Source organism: Nicotiana tabacum, chromosome 19, assembly GCF_000715075.1.
Source record: "Nicotiana tabacum cultivar K326 chromosome 19, ASM71507v2, whole genome shotgun sequence".
NCBI lineage: Eukaryota > Viridiplantae > Streptophyta > Magnoliopsida > Solanales > Solanaceae > Nicotiana > Nicotiana tabacum.
Genome location: NC_134098.1, coordinates 125,595,494 through 125,601,493, shown reverse-complemented (window position 1 = coordinate 125,601,493; position 6,000 = coordinate 125,595,494).

Genomic DNA, 6,000 nt, shown 5'->3' with positions numbered 1-6,000 from the left:
AGCTCCTGGACAACCAAAAGATAATCCTGTAGACATTAGATACTCATGGGAAGGTGATCAAGGAGCTGGGAAAGCAGGTCAAAAAGATGAAGAAGACTCAAGCTTCAAAAGAGTCAGTGGAGCTGCTGAAGAAGGAGGTAGAGAAGTTCACTTCTACCAGAGATATTCCACTGGACCTGCTTATGGAGGAGACTTCCCCTGCAGCACAGACATCACATGCATCAGAGTAGGAGGTTGACAGAGAGCCGGTGAGAGGATTTGTGGTGCCCCAGTCAGAGGACTTGGAGATACAGTTGGAGGACCCGGAGGGAGTTGATGATCCTATGCAGTCCGAGGTCCCCACTAGTGAGCCTGACCCCATGCAGACAGAGACCACATAGGGAGTTTTCTTTACTCTCTCTATCCCTTCCCTAATATTATTTTTGCTTTTAGCATTGAGGACAATGCTATCTTTTATTATTTTTTTTTTTTTGGGGGGGGGTCTTATTTTGATTTGATGACTAGCATGTAATAATTATGATACTATTTTGCTTTATTTTTACTTATCGTTATTTTCACTTTCGTTATTTTTCACTTTTGGTATGTATATAACTTTACCATTCCATGTATATATTCATCTCCAGTTTGTATATATTCGGTTCACTCCATTATTATACATATTCATTTTACTTTCCGTAGTTTACTTTATAACTTATTTTGTATTTATCCTTAATAGCTTAGCTTCTTATTTCCTTTAGTAGCTTCTTTTTGAGTTTTTAGTTTCTTTTCACATTTTTGCATGATCAATAAGCCTTTGGTTTTCTTAATGTCACGGTTCTTTCCAAAGGTGGATATTGTGTGAACCGGGTGGCTCTTCCCAACGATGGATGGCGTGACAACCTTCTTAAGGGATTGAGTTTGTTTTTATTTTTGCTTTGATATGTAGTAGTAATGAATAAAAGTGTCTCAAGCAGGCTTCACTTGGTACTAACACATTTACCTTCTACCTCATGGTTAGAAACAAGTTGATTGACAAAGAATAACTCTAGTTGTGACCTTTAGACTCTTGAGTTGACTAAAACTATCATCAAGTGGTTTCTTTGATCCATCTGTGATCTTCAATCTTAGCTAGGGTTGTTGTGGGCCCTCGACTCTGTTCTCTTTAACAATCCATTAGCTTGAGAGAGAGGTGAGATATTGAATTGCAAGTCCAAGTCCCATGCCAATAAATCTAGAACTTGCCCTGAATGTTTGTCTAGGAGAAATTCTAAGTGTAGCACGACTTGAGAAGTGATTGTAGGCTCTCATTGGTCCCATTTGAACTGTGAAAGCTTCCGTAGCCTACCAATATGATATCTCTAGTCAACCCCTTTGAGCCTAAACTTTTTTCATTCAATAGCCACATTACAAGCTTTCATATGTTTTATAATGACCCTCTCTTGGCACCCAATCTTACCTTAACATTCATGATGAGCAATTAGCAAAAAAAAACATAATTTTGGGGGAGAGACGAGGAATTTCAAAGTGATGAAAGGTACAAAGAACAAAAAGAATTGATGAAAAGGAGAGGCAAAGAAAAGGATGAAGAGTTAAAAAAAAAGATGTCAAAAGAAAGAAAAGGTTGAAGGGATTCAAAGAAAACAATGTTGAAAGGCATGGAATGATGAGAAAAGGAGAAAAATGATTGTCATGAACAAGAAAGAGTGACAATGTGTCTCTCCAGTTCCCTGAGAAAGAAGAAAATGACTCAAAGAGTCAAGAAAGTATGAACCGAAATGAGAAAATGGAGTGCTTAAGGAAAGATGAAACCATCATAGTTCATTATATCCTACCTTGATCTAAAAAGCCTTCATTACATCCCGCTAAAGCCCTATATGATTTCAAGTTGAGTGATCTTACATTTAGTGGTGATTTACGTAAGGGGCAAGCTTATGGTACTTAGAGCCGGACTTGTGGCATTCTTTTGAGAGTGATGAGCGCACTTCTTTACAATCATTGTTTTGAGTGTCACATTCTATAAAGTGAGATTTGCTCATGGAGAGTAGAGGAGGAGGAGTTTGGGATCCACAATGACCTACGTGAGAGAGCGAGCTTCCTTGATGAATTGAGTCAACTCTTGATTCTTTTGAGTCATATTAGAGCTATAGAACTCAAAAAGTCATAGCATGATGTTGTTGATAATGTATTTGTGTTGAGGGTAATTGTTAGTCCCAATTGATGCTTGATGAAGTCACCTTATGACAGCTGAAATTTTCATTTATTTTTCTTGTGGAGGTGGGAATTACCTTGTTTGCTTGAGGACAAGCAAAAGCTTAAGTTTGGGGGAGTTGATAAGTAGGGATTTTAGCCTATTATTTGTTCTCTTTTACTTAGGTTTTGGGCCAAAAATGCGTGAAGGTATTCCCGGAAACTAAATGTGCTTGCTTCCAGGGTTTTGTTTGAAATGAGCCAAAGAAGCCATAACCAACTCATAAAGGAGTCAAACTTGAACAAAAACCAAGTCTGGACCAATACTGTGGAACGCGGACCGCGATAAAAAAGGGCGGCTGCGAAATTATCATCGCTGAGGCGGCCATTATTCTGCGGACCACGAAATAGAGATTCAGAGAGGCTGTTTTGAGCACTAAAATTGAGCGCTGAGAACGGTAGAAAGACGCGACTGTGAAGTGACTGGCGCGACCGCAGTTGGAATTTAGCGGACAACGTTTGTCGAGGTTCAGAGACTTTGCATGATGGGCATAAATGAAGAAGGCGGTCCGCCTCCAAATTACACGACCGCAAAGGAATCTTACGCGGACGCAGTGAACATTACGCGATCCGTGAAATGAAGATATACCGAGGCCCAGATATGAAGAAACGCGGACCGCGCTCACTATTACGCGGCCGCAAAATCCCAAGCGCGGACGCGGTCAGAATTACGCGTCCGTGAAACCTCCGCAGGGGTATTTTTGTCCGAAATTTTCAGCCTAGTATAAATAGATCCTTTTATCAATTTTAGGTTAAGTATTTTTTAGCAGAGCACGTGAACGGTTGGTGTTTCCCTTTTTTGGCAATTTTAGAGTAGATTTACCTTCAAACTTTAGATTTTCATCTTGTACTTTAATATTATGGCTTATATTTCATCTTTATCTTTGATTTCTGCTGTTATTATGAGTAGCTAGACCCCATATCTAGGGTTGTAACCCAACCCTAGTGTGGGTATTTAATGGGTCTTGAATTTTAGGGCTTAATTATTTATGGGTTAGTGATATTTAGCCTAATTCATGCTAAAATTGTAGATTTAGTGGTTGGAAACACTGACTCATGCCTTTATGACTTAAGCTCTTCTTGATAAAGAGGGACTAAGTCTAGGAAAATTAGGCTAACAAGGAATTGGGGTGAACTCAAGATATTGATAGCCCCAATTAAAGGGTTAAACCTAGAGATAGTAATACCAACTTGAGCCAATTTCACTTGTATTGTATGAACACCCATTTGGGCTTGAGAAAGCTAAATCGGGCAAAGTCACTCAAACTACCGAGAGGTATAGAGTGAGCACTTATGTGTGATGGTTGTATCACGACCCCAATCCTAACAAGCTTATCCTAGATTCTTGATACCCATTAGATACTCACCTAGGCGGAAGTCACTTCCCTAGTGCCTTTTAACACTTGAAAACTTTCACCAAAAATATTGTACTTAGCTTACACTCAGCATACAATAGTATAAAATTAGAATAGAATCAATCGCAATAATGTTTGGAAGTGCAATTAGGAATAACACGCACATCTAGATTAGTTATATACCCAACTCCAAGCCAAATTAACTCCCAGTGGAAATCGATCCCGACCTCGTTGGGTAAAACTACATCGACCATCCTCGCTACTCTATAGTGGTGTAGGTTTGGCCTCGATCACGATACACTGGGCCGAATGAAGCCTTTATCAAGTAATTCCTGTAACTGTTCTTTTAATTCTTTCAACTCTGTTGGGGCCATGCGATATGGTGGAATAGAAATGGGCTGAGTACCCGGTAATAAATCAATGCCAAAGTCAATATCTCTATTGGGTGGCATACCCGGAAGATCTGCTAGAAATACATCAGGAAAATCTCTTACTACAGGAACTGACTCCACGGTATGAGTATCAACACTAACATCTCTCACATAGGCCAGATATGCATCACACCCCTTCTCAACCATTCATTGAGCTTTAAGAAATGAAACAACCCTACTAGGAACATGATCCGAGGTACCTCTCCACTCTAGCCGCGGTAGACCTGGCATAGCCAACGTCACTGTCTTGGCGTAACAATCAAGAATAGCGTGATATGGCGACAACCAGTCTCTAAGACTAGGTAAACCTATCAATGCAGAATAAATATTTAAATCTGAAATAAATAAACTACAATTCAAACGATTTCAACTCCCAAAATCCGGTTGAAATAAGTCACAAGCTTGTAAGAATTTATCCTCAATGTCTATATATACATATATCAAGGTCTAAAGAAAATAAGGAAGCAACACAATAATGATAGAAGGGGACTCCGGAGTCTGCGGACGCTGGCAGATATACCTCGAAGTCTCCGTGTACAGGTAACTCACTGATGTCGGGGCTGGTAAGGAGTACCTGGATCTGCACAAAAAGATGTGAAGAAGTGTAGTATGAGTACACCACAGCGGTACCCAGTAAGTGCCAAGCCTAACCTCGGTAGAGTAGTGACGAGGTCAGGTCAGGCCCTACTGAAAAATAATAATTGCATGGTAAAATGTTTAACAATATAATAAAATAAATTGACAATGGAAATGAATCAAGTAGTATGTCACCATTTAATTACACAAAATAATGTCAAATAATATCTCGTGGAATCAAAACAGAATTTCTTTCAACTTTAAGAAAATCACAACAAATAATCAAAGGCAACTATGGCAATAAATCAATATCAACAAGGGCACTCACGAGGTACCCCCTCGTAGTACCAAATCATAAATAAATTCTTAATATCTCATTTCCTTATCTCACCGCTGGAGCCTTCACAATTTATTTTAAAGAAAATATTTTTCCCGAAATAGCTTCCCGCGTTTTAGCCATCCTTATCACACCGCATGACTTCTAGTAGTTCCCCCCTACTAGTCACGTGTATCAAGCCACCCTTATCTCACCGCATGTGTTTCAATACCCAGACCTTATATCACCGCATGCGTATCAACATCACAATATATCACAATTTGCACCTCAAGTGCTCAAATAATTTAACTTGACAAAATACTTCAACAATAATATTTTTCCACAATAAAGAGCTCACGGCTCATGCCAACATAAATCATCAATAATATTTTTCCACAATAAAGAGCTCATGGCTCAATCACAGTGAGTATGAAAATCTTACAAAAATATTCAAGAATAAATAATTCAGCAAAATAATATTTCAAAATCTTTAATACGTTGCTTCAATACCAAATTTAAAAATGTCAAATACTTCATATTAATAATATTTAATTTAAAGAAAATCAACTTCAAATAATGCACAGGATAAAAGAAACCAAGTTTCAACTAAACAAGTAAAACAATTAGCAGGAAAAGGTCAAGCAACTTTAACATATAAACATTAAATCAATGATGAAGAATATATGAGAATAAAATAGTTTAATTAATGCGCAACAGTGATCTACACAATTTAAAAATATAATCTTTCACATTTAGCCCGTGTACACACTCGTCACCTCGTGTACATGACTTTCAACACATTACAATTTATCACTTCAATACCAATCGTAGGGAAAATTTCCCCCACACAAGGTTAGACAAGTCACTTACCTCGACTTGCTCCAATTTAACCAAGTAGTATGCCTTTTTCTCGATTTTTTGACTCTGATCGACTCGTATCTAGTCATAATTAATTCGATACAGTCAAATAAAATTATAGGAATCAATTTCATAAGAAAATAATATATTTTTCAATAAAATCCGAAATTAGTTCAAAAATTGCCTGTGGGGCCCAAGTCTCGGAATTTGGCGAAACTTACAAAATCCGATAACCCAT